This window comes from Mustelus asterias, chromosome 5, assembly GCF_964213995.1.
Source record: "Mustelus asterias chromosome 5, sMusAst1.hap1.1, whole genome shotgun sequence".
Taxonomy (NCBI): Eukaryota; Metazoa; Chordata; class Chondrichthyes; order Carcharhiniformes; family Triakidae; genus Mustelus; species Mustelus asterias.
The window spans coordinates 62,679,896-62,691,390 of NC_135805.1; the positions used below are offsets into that span (position 1 = coordinate 62,679,896).

Below are 11,495 nucleotides of genomic sequence, written 5' to 3' on the forward strand. Positions count from 1 at the left end.
AGCACTGGCCTGTATGATCTTCTTTGAGGAGCCGCTGAACCTCAGATCTGATAAAGATCCGGTCTTCAGCGCTGTAACGCCTACTTTTAGTCGCGATGGGCTTGCAGCCTGGTACCAGATTCTTAAATAAAGAAGGTGTGGTGATCTTTAGTGTGGAAAGATTGCATGCGGGGCGCTTTGGGCAATTTGGAGGCTGCGGCTGATTCCCTACTGCCAGTGAAGGGAGTGGCCCACCGTACTGTAGGATCACACTCTTCATGTGGACCATAAAGTTTAGTCCGAGGAGAATTGGCACACAAAGGTGCGGTAACACAAGGAGCCTGTATCGCTCGTAAATTGTGCCCTGCACCTCTAGGGTTACCATACAACGTCCTTGGATCGGTACAGACCGGGACCGTGATGCCATAGAAATTGTCTGTTTGGCAGGTAGAACCCGGAGTCCACACCTTTTTGCAGTGTCAGGGTGAATAAAACTCTCGGTGCTCCCACTGTCAAACAGACAATACACAGTACGACCATTTACCTTGATGTTCATCATCGAACAGTCAAGTCTGTGATGCTTCGTCTGGTCCAGAGAGATCGACGCCACCGTTGGCCCCAGGGCGTCACTGCATGCAGCCGAGGTTGATACTGAGGACCCCTGCTGGTCGCTCCTGGTCGTCGTCGACCATGATGGCCGCCCCCATGAATCGCACGTGGGTGAGGGCGCCAAGCGTAGCGACTCCTGGTGGTCTTCCTCCTCCTCCGTCAGCCACGATGGCGCCGTCCTGGATTCGCACGTGGTCGGGCCTCGCGGGTACTGCGACGTCGAAGGAGATTGTCTCCGCTCTGGAGGGTCACAGGCTGCACTGCCGTTCTTGGGCTTCGACCTGCAAACTTTAGCATAGTGCCCCTTTTTACCGCACTGACTGCAGATCGCCGTTTTTGCTGGACACTGTTGCCGTGGATGCTTGGCTCCGCTGCAAAAATAGCATCGCTGGCCGCCTGGAGCTGCCGCCGTCGTCGGATCGATATGGGAGCGCGAGCCCGTGGGGCGAGGAGGGATTTGTGCTTGCTCCTGCCACGTTGTCTCCGCGTGGTCTTCGGGGTACAGAGCCAAGCTTTTCGACGCTGCCTCCAGCATCTCAGCCATCTCCATCGCTTGGGTCAAGTTGAGGTTCCCTTTCTCTAATAGCTTAAGCCGGATGTACGAGGACCCTACCCCTGCTACGAACGCATCTCGGGCGAGGTCGTACATATATTGCTCAGCCGACACATCTTTGCAGTCGCAGCCCCTGGCAAGCTGCAAGAGCTCATTGGCGTAGTCCTCCATGGTTTCGCCCGACTGCCGACGTCGTGTAGCGAGGAGGTAACGAGCGTGAATCTCGTTGGGTGGTCTCGTGTATCGTTTCTTCAAGAGCTCGATGGCCCTCGGGTAAGTGGTGGCCGCACGAATCGCAAGATAGACCGTGTCGCTTACCCTCGCGTGGAGGACCTGGAGTTTGTCGTCGTCCATAGTAACTGCTGCAGAGGCTGCCAGGTAGTCCTCGAAACACTTCAACCAGTGGTCGAAGGTGTTAGAGGCACCGACCGCACGTGGGTCCAACGTCAGACGCTCTGGTTTCAGCATTTGCTCCATACTCTCTTTACTGTCGAGAGTTTTGTGTTTGTCAATAAAATTGATGCGCGACAATCAAGCACGAGGTACAAGGCTTCAGCGATTGAAGGCTTTTATTGACAAACAATGGAACTATCTAACACGAGTACACCAATTCAGACTGGAGGGGTCCCGCCTGAGCAGAGGGTCTTATACCTCTCCCCAGGAGGCGGGGCCCGACCGGGATGTGCCATAACAACATCTACCACAGGTAAACACCCTAACCCAACAACATTATAACAACCCCCACAGTAGCAACACCCTAACCCAACAGTAACATTGGAATAACCCCACAGTGGTAACCAACGATGGTTCACCACACCAATTGGGACTGAGAGTGGGTAATCCCCCAGGGAGTGGAGTCCTTTCTTAGGCAGAAGACAGTCTGAAGACATGTAGGGACCAGGGCAGCTGGTGGGGGAGCTCTAGAACAGTCAGCAGTGTTGCTGGCCTCTGTATTTTTTTTTTCTTGTCAATAAATATCTTTTGTGTTCCTGACAAAGTCTCAGAGTATGCATCATTACAGATACCATGAAAATAATGGTCATGTCTACAACAAGCAGAAAAAGAGAGAGAAAATATGAGAGGCTGGAAAACATGACAAAGCCAGGTGGCAGGTGGGAAGAAACCCTGGCAGAAGGACGTTGCAACTGGAGACCCCTGGGGATGATCCTCAGTATATTGCTGTATGTGTGGTGGGAGACGGGTGGCAGAGATATGTGATCTTACCACTGTAGATGTACATGTTATATTTTAGAACAAAGAACAGTACAGCAAAAGAACAGGTCTTTCGGCCCACCAAGTCTGTGCTGATCATATTGTCCTATCTAGACCAACCCCGCCTGTATCCCTCTATACCCCACTTGTTCATGTGACTATCCAGCTAAGTCTTAAAAGTTGTTAACATATCTGCCCCAACCACTGCACTTGGCAGTGCATTCCAGGCCCCCACCACCCTGTTTATAAAAAAACTTCCCCAGCGCATCCCTACTGAACCTTTCCCCCCCTTACCTTGAAGCTGTGTCCCCCTTGTGATTGTCATTTCTTCCCTGGGAAAAAGCTTCCAACTGTTCACCTTATCTATGCCCCCCATTATTTCATAAATTTCTATCAGTTCGCCCCTCAGCCTCTGTCTTTCCAGGGAGAACAATCCCAGTTTATTCAATCTCTCCTCATAGCTAATACCCTCCATATCAGGCAACATCCTGGTAAACCTTTTCTGTACTCCCTCCAAAGCCGTTAGCTCCTTCTGGTAGCGTGGCGACCAGAATTGGACACAGTATTTCAAATGTGGCCGAACCAATGTTTTATATAATTGTAACATAATTTGCCAACTTTTATACCCTATGCCCTGGCCGATGAAGGCAAGCATGCCATATGTTTTCTTCACCACCTTTTATACCTGTGCTGCCACTTTTAATGATCTGTCGACCTGTACTCCCAGATCTCTGTGTGTTTATTCCCCTGATGGTTCTGCCATTTATTTTATAACTCCCATCTGAATTGGATCTACCAAAATGCATCATCTCGCATTTGTCCGGATTAAATTCCAGCTGCCATTTCTCCCAATTTTCCAGCCTATCTATATCCTGCTCAATTAATTAAAACGCATTAAGGATGGCACAACACATAATGTATCAAGGCTACAGCATTTGTGAGTGACTGGATGCCAGTGTGATGTAGAGCAAACAGTAAGTGTTTGAGGCTTGAGCAGCTTCAGTTCAGAGTCATTGAGCTAGCGGCTGGTCTGCAGACATTGCAACACATTAGGGAATGAAAAAATTACCTGGATGCTTTGTACCAGCAGGCAGTCATGCCACTTAAGATAGGGTCTTCTGATCTGGTCAGTGGTCAGGAATAGGAAGGTGTAAAGTTTAAGGAAAACTCCAGCTTCATCATAATCTATTGGCTCTATGTTTTCAGCATGGTCTATTATACTATCTGAGGACACAGAAGTTTAATAGAATCCCTACAGTGTAGAAGGAGACCATTCAACCCATAGAACCTGCACTGACAACAATTCCACCCAGGCCCTGTCCCTGTAACCCCATGTATTTACTCTGCTACTCCCCAACTCAGGGACAATTTAGTGTGGACAATCAACCTAATCCACACATCTTTGGAGCGTGGGAGGAAACCGGGTATCGTCAAATTCTGCTCCAGCCTCTCCTGTTATGCAACACTTTGTCCTGCAAATAGAGAAGTGCTGAGATTTTGAAAGTTTGATGTAGAAAAATTCAAATGTTCAACCTGCATATATTTCATCTGAAGAATTAAGTATTCAAATTGTTACACAAAGGAATCTCCAATTTTTAATGGTTGTAATAAGTGTGCTCAATCAAGCAGCTTGGATTTTTTTTGTGAAGGTGCCCTTCATTATTGCAATTCATCCACAAACAAGTACCGCCAAACATGCTCAATATACAATTTGTATTTTTCTGCTGCCATTTCTCCTACTGTACAAGAACAAATACATTTCCTTTAAAAGCAGTTGCAATCTTTCCAACTGCATGCACTTCATTTCCTTTTTCTCCAGCTAACAGTGAGCTCCATAGGCACACCCAATGTAGGCCAGAAATCTACAAGGACAACAACCTCAAATAATTCTACAAGACTGACCAAGGCTGTTGGTGGCAACATTGCATTCAGTGCTTAGAGATTTCATCACATTAGTGCCAAGCTTGGAAAGTTTAGTTTCCATTTCTATGTAAACAAGAGAAACAAATTAATTAGTTCATCAAATCACGTTTGAACATTATGTCATCTCTGGTTTGCTTTCCTTAAAATCTCTTCTCCCTGTTATGTGTTGTCTGTTATCAATTACACAATGCAGGCCCAGACTGCTGAAAGGTACACACACTGAATCATGCACCTCCTGTTTCACCGTATGCCTGCAAAACTCACCATGTAAAGGGTTAGCATTCAACAATAAACTGTGCTACAGGCAAATTATATTTTGGTTCGCTTACTGTTGTGATTGAGCAACTACTCATTACTTTAGGCTGATCTTGCTATGGTAACCACATTAACTTATGTGAGATTTGAACCACTGGGGGGCGGAGAAGGCTTGGCCTGGCAAAATAAAGCAAGAATGATGAAGATTGAAAAGCAGATTTGTGAAAAGCACATTTAATTGATATTGATATCAAATAACAAACTGAGACAGTTTGAAAATAGGATTTGCAGGGATTAACAAATGTGGACTATAGTCTAGAAGTATATTAAAGCAAATGTGATGAGTGGTATGTTGACAAAGCAAGAAATATATAAAACCATTCTTAAAAAATTGAAAATGTTTGATTATTCTTATACTAAAAAAAAGTACTAATTTATTTTTTAATTCTTTTGTAGTATGCTAACTGTAAAGTATAATGGCACAAAAATTCTCCTTGGACTGTCATTGGACACCTGTTGCGACTGTGACAGAATGCACAGGAAAACTGCATCCATCCTGTCGTGCCAGTTCCCAGCAGTTTCTGAGACTTTCTGCTTGGTCATATAAACAGAACAAAACCTTTCTCTTTACAAGGTGAATGACACAGGGATCCTCCACGTCACAAATTTCCAGTTTCTGGCTCAGTTAAAGCTTAGCATAGGACTGGAGTCCAGTAGTCCAAAATAAGATGAAATCTGGCTCAAACACAATGGGTGAATGGCTTCCTTCTGTGCTGTAACCATTCTATGATAATGGCCTGCAGACCTGTTGAGTTGGGTCCCACTGAGGGAATTCAGGTCACGTCAGTGGTCTAAATTTCTAAAGACTGGGAAACTTGGATCTTCTCCTTTCCATCATGCTTTGACTGAGATGTACCACACATTCCATTGCCGAATATAATGGTAAATTGTGTTAATCATATACAGGAAACCTTTTCTTCAATACTGGATGTGCCCAATACATATCCAGTTGTAGATAATGAACTCCTCTATTTGACTTAGCATTTGTAGCACACTGCTGATGTGGCCTTCAGGTCGAGCGTCTAAAAACATCCTTCCTGTACAAACAGTAACCACAAGATCTGGAACTCCAGATTTTTCAGCCAAGGGGCAATTTATCCTCAAGTTCAACCCCTAAATGCTCGTGCTTTGTATTTTACCAAGTGCACTCTTCTTTAGTTCACACTAGTTGCACTGGAGTTGACATCTTAGAGTTGATCTTTAGTTGTTACAAAGTGAGTGATAGTGGATGGGCAAATGTAATGAATATTGTTTTTTCCTAGGGCACATTCAGAGAAAGAAAAAGAGATGGAAGGTATAATGAGTCACTGAGGAGTAGCACCCATAGACCTTAATTTTAAACACCAGCCCCCCCACTACACCAACTCTACTCAACTCACCTCTCACAGATAGGAAATTATCAGTCAATGGAGTTATGATATATTGAATATATTTCCTCATCCATAAATATCTTGTTAACGTGTAATGTGCAGCTCAATGCATTTCATATTTACAGGCAGAATTTTGTGACATACATGCTTCAACCATCTACTATGTACAAATTTGAAAGCATTCTACCATACATTGTTTGGTAGAGCAGCCGAGTCATCTGAATTCCTAAATAACAGCCAGCAACAAAACAGAGTATTGTTATTTTAGGATTACGTGATTTATCAATCCCATCACAACATGTATTTATTTGGCACTTGTAATACAGGAAAAAGTTTCATAATTGAAACCTCGCTCAAAGAATATGGTATCACATGTGCACAGGTGAGTGTTAAGGAGGGCCTAAAAGGAAGTTGAAGGTGTGAAGAAGGAATTCCAGAATATGAGGCCCATGATGGTGTGACAGAGTATGTGGGATGCACAAGAGGCTGAAGTTCGGAATGGAGCTGGAGAGGCTTTGCAATGTTGGAGAAGGTTGAGGAGGGATTGAGAATTTTACCACCTTCTCCCTGTAGCTTTTCAAAAAAGCTTTTGAGATATTTAAACTCATTACTTATCAGAATACAGCAGCTAGGGCCATGAAAAGGGACATGGCTTCTGCAGGGATTCCCTTTGCTGATGTCTCCGAGGTTTCCTGAACTGACTGAGTTCTGCTGGATCCTCCATTGGGAGATTGCTCACGAAAATCGGGAGGAGGACAAATGGGTATATTTTTTGTCTGATCAGGGTCGGAAATAGGTGTCCTGATCCTGATTGGAATATTTGGGCCAAGGATTCAATTAATTCAATTCGAGTTTTCCTTCATGATGCTGTACCTGAACTAGTGCTAGCTCATCACCTGGAGGTGTCTTTAATCACATTTCCCTACTGGTAAGGAATCATACAAAGCACAGCAAGAAAAATGAGCATATGCAACACAAAATACAAAGCAACTTTATAAATAAACATACTTACCATTGAATTTCTATTGTTGTCAAAAATGTTAGTTCCTGCAGAAATATAAAAACAATGATTAACGCACAGCATATTTTTTCAAGGCATTATCAGTTATCAGTGGCTTGAACATTCTGGGGCCAGTAATACTAAGTTTACTGTCTATTGCAGTGATACATAGTGAGTCAATTTTGGTTTATCTGACATGAAGGCATAAGCCCTTTTCCACGTTGGATGTGACTTCTCTATCATGCCTATTGAAGTTGGCATAGCAAGGCCCTTTAAGTTGCTTCAATAAGATAGTTTTATGGTTTTCTCCATAAGATGTTAGATGTGAAACCGGTGGGAAGATTATATTTCTCTTGAGTATTCATCTCCTTAATTTGAAATCATCCATATTTCATACAGCTGGTCAGTGACTTGAACATCCTGGGGCCAGTAATATTAAGTTTGCTGTCTATTGTAGTGATATATAGTTTATCTGTCATGAAGGTATAAGCCCTTTTCCATGTTGGATGTGACTTGTCTATCATGCCTATTGAAGTTGACATAGCAAGGCCCTTTAAGTTGCTTCAATAAGATAGTTTTATGGTTTTCTCCATAAGATGATAGATGTGAAACCGGTGTGAAGGTTAATATTTCCCTTGGCTATTCATCTCCTTAACTTGAAATCATCCATATTTCATACATCTGCACTTTACAGATTTTCAAAGGCCAATTCTGTAGTGAAGATCACTGCGAGGGAAAATAGTGTTACCCCATATACAGTCAGCAATGTTTCATCATCTGCTGGTATCCAATATTCCAACCCCAACGAATTCAGCATCAAATTACATGAATGAACTGATCTACATTATATGGTGGTGGTGGTGGTGTTCCCATGCATCTGCTGCCCTTGTCCACATAGGTGGTAGAATCACATCAAGTGTCTCAAGTGGGGCGGCACGGTAGCACAGTGGTTAGCACTGCTGCTTCACAGCTCCAAGGTCCCGGGTTCGATTCCCGGCTCGGGTCACTGTCTGTGTGGAGTTTGCACATTCTCCTCGTGTCTGCGTGGGTTTCCTCCGGGTGCTCCGGTTTCCTCCCACAGTCCAAAGATGTGCGGGTTAGGTTGATTGGCCAGGTTAAAAATTGCCCCTTAGAGTCCTGAGATGCGTAGGTTAGAGGGATTAGCGGGTAAATGGGTGGGGGTGGGGCCTGGGTGGGATTGTGGTCGGTGCAGACTCGATGGGCCGAATGGCCTCCTTCTGCACTGTAGGGTTTCTATGATTTCTATGAACTACCTCCACTTTCAGTATGATCTGAGCAGCACCACGTCCTCGATAAGCTCATTTTTTTTGTATGAAGGTGACTACAGTTTCAGATCACTGGCATTAAACATAGCATCTCAACCTACCTTACCAACCAGTCCATATCCCAATCTTTCCTGTAACAAACTCACGCCTACACCCTCACCCCACCTCACCAGCATCCCACGATCCACAAACGAGCCCCATCTCTTCCCTCCCCTCTCCAACACACCCCCTCCTCCGCCCCCTCACCCCCCTCCCGCCCCTCCCCTATCCCCCACCCCCTCCCCTATCCCCCACCCCCTCCCCTATCCCCCACCCCCTGCCATCCCCTCACCCCCTTCCCCATCCCCTCACCCCCTCCCCCCTTCCCCTCACCCCCTTCCCCTCACCCCCTTCCCCTCACCCCCTTTCCCTCACCCCCTCCCCCCTTCCCCGTCCCCTCACCTGCCCCCTCACCCCCCTTCCCCCACCCCCTTCCCCCGCCCCTCCCCCGCACCCCCTCCCCACCCCCTCACCGCCCCCTCCCCCTCACCCACTCCCCCGCCCCCTCACCACTGCCCCCTCACCCCCTCCTCGCCCCTCAGCCCCTCCCACACCGCCTCACCCCCTCCCTGCCCCTGACCCCCTCCCCACCCCCACACACCCCTCCCACCCCCTCCCCACCCTCCCACCCCCTCCCCCGCCCCCTCACCCCCTCCCCCGCCCCCTCACCCCCTCACCCCCTCCCCCGCCCCCTCACCCCTCCCCTCCTACCCCGCTCCCTCCTTCCTCCCCGCCCCCTCACCCTCCTCCCCGCCCCCTCACCCTCCTCCCCGCCCCCTCACCCTCCTCCCCGCCCCTTCACCCTCCTCCCCGCTCCTTCACCTCCTCTCCCTCACCTCACCCCCTCTCCCTCACCTCACCCCGTCCCCACTCAGCCCCTCCCCGCCTCCTCTACTCCCTCCCCCCCTCCCCCGCCCCCTCACCCCCGCCCCCTCACCCCCGCCCCCTCACCCCCTCCCCCGCCCCCTCACCCCCTCCCCCGCCCCCTCACCCCCTCCCCCGCCCCCTCACCCCCTCACCCGCCCCCCTCCCCCGCCCCCTCACCCCCTCCCCCGCCCCCTCCCCGCCCCCTCCCCCGCCCCATCCCCGCCCCCTCCCCCGCCCCATCCCCGCCCCTCCCCCGCCCCCACCCCCTCCCCCGCCCCCACCCCCTCCCCCGCCCCCACCCCTCCCCCGCCCCCACCCCCTACCCCGCCCCCACCCCCTACCCCGCCCCCTCACACCCTCCCCCGCCCCCTCACACCCTCCCCCGCCCCCTCACACCCTCCCCGCCCCCTCACACCCTCCCCGCCCCTGCCCCCTCGCCCCTGCCCCCGCCCCCTCACCCACCCTCACCCCCCTCCTCCACCCCCTCACCCCCCTCCTCCACCCCCTCACCCCCCCTCCTCCACCCCCTCACCCCCCCTCCTCCACCCCCTCACCCCCCCTCCTCCACCCCCTCACCCCCCCTCCTCCACCCCCTCACCCCCCCTCCTCCACCCCCTCACCCCCCCTCCTCCACCCCCTCACCCCCCCTCCTCCACCCCCTCACCCCCCCTCCTCCACCCCCTCACCCCCCCTCCTCCACCCCCCTCACCCCCCCTCCTCCACCCCCTCACCCCCCCTCCTCCACCCCCTCACCCCCCCTCCTCCACCCCCTCACCCCCTCCTCCACCCCCTCACCCCCTCCTCCGCCCCACCAACCAGACCACACAGCCCCCCAACCCCGTGATGCCCCACCAAAGACCCCCTGGCCCGACTCCAACTCCCCCCCCCCCGCCCCCAGCCTCTTCACCTCCCCCTCGTGGGGTAAAACCTTTCATGAAGCTGGGTGACCTGGTAATCCCAGAGCTCCTCGCTGCTGAGGGGGAACTCCCCGAGTGACCGGTGAGCCTGCCCATAACCGCTGCGCCGTTACCCTTCAAACCGCCCCCCACTCCGTGCGCGCGCACACGCCGACACCCGCGCGCCCCGTGCGCGAGCAACCCCCTCGTACGTCCCTCCTTCACCCGCCCCGCGCGCGCCCCCAACCCCCGCGCGCCCCCCTCACCCCCCCGCGCGCCCCCACCCCCCCGCGCGCCCCCACCCCCCCGCGCGCCCCCACCCCCCCGCGCGCGCGCCCCCACCCCCCCGCGCGCGCGCCCCCACCCCCCCGCGCGCGCCCCCACCCCCCCCCCGCGCGCGCCCCCACCCCCCCCGCGCGCGCCCCCACCCCCCCCGCGCGCTCCCCCCCACACCCCCCGCGCGCGCCCCCAACCCCCCGCACGCGCCCCCCACCCCCCGCGCGCGCCCCCACCCACCCCCCCGCCGCGCGCGCCCCCACCCACCCCCCCCCTCGCGCGCGCCTCCACCCCCCGCGCGCACCCCCCACCCCCCCCGCGCGCCCCCCACCCCCCCCGCGCGCGCCCCCCCCACACCCCGCGCGCGCCCCCACCCCCCGCGCGCGCCCCCCACCCCCCGCGCGCGCCCCCCACCCCCCGCGCGTGCCCCCCACCCCCGCACGTGCCCCCCACCCCCCGCGCGTGCCCCCCGCGCGTGCCCCCCCACCCCCCGCGCCCCCCACTACCCGCGCGCGCCTCCCCCCACCCCCCCGCGCATGCCTCCCCCCACCCCCCGCGCACGCCTCCCCCCACCCCCCGCGCGCCCTCCCCCCACCCCCCCCACGCGCCTCCCCCCACCCCCCCGCGCGCCTCCCCCCACCCCCCCCGCGCGCCCCCCACCACCCACGCCCCCCCCACCACCCAAGCCCCCCCCACTACCCGCGCGCGCCTCGCCCCACCCCCGCGCGCGCCTCGCCCCACCCCCGCGCGCGCCTCGCCCCACCCCCGCGCGCGCCTCGCCCCACCCCCGCGCGCGCCTCCCCACACCCCCCCGCGCGCGCCTCCCCCCAGCCCCCCCGCCGCATCCCCCACCCCCCCGCGCGCGCCTTCACCCCCACCCCCCGCGCGCGCCCCCCAAACCCCCCGCGCGCGCCCCCCACCCCCCACGCGCGCCCCTCAACCCCCGCCCGCCCTCCACACCAACCGCGCGCTCCCCCACCCCCCGCGCGCGCCCCCCACCCCCCACGCGCGCACCCCCACCCCCCGCGCGCCCTCCACACCAACTGCGCGCCCCCCCACCACCCGCGCGCCCCCACCACCACCGACGCGCCCCCCACCCCCCGCGCGCCCCCCTACCACCCGCGCCCCCCCACCAACCGCGCGCGCCCCCCCACCACCGGCGCGCCCCCC

The 11,495-nt window shown here is 54.3% G+C and overlaps 1 protein-coding gene across 3 annotated transcripts in view; it reads right to left on the bottom strand.

Annotated features, from left to right (window-relative positions):
• The window catches only part of LOC144494106 (calcium and integrin-binding family member 4-like), a 40,269-nt gene extending 30,069 nt beyond the window's left edge, over positions 1-10,200 (bottom strand). The window contains exons 1-2 of one of the 3 annotated variants that reach the window (XM_078213687.1): positions 10,102-10,200; positions 6,974-7,008 (exon numbers count right to left, since the gene is read on the bottom strand). The gene's annotated coding sequence lies outside the window, so the exon portion shown is untranslated. Of the gene's footprint in view, positions 1-6,973; positions 7,009-10,081 lie in introns of all 3 variants that reach the window. The other 2 variants (XM_078213689.1, XM_078213688.1) reach the window with 2 other exon arrangements.
• Positions 10,201-11,495: the final 1,295 nt, after the last annotated feature.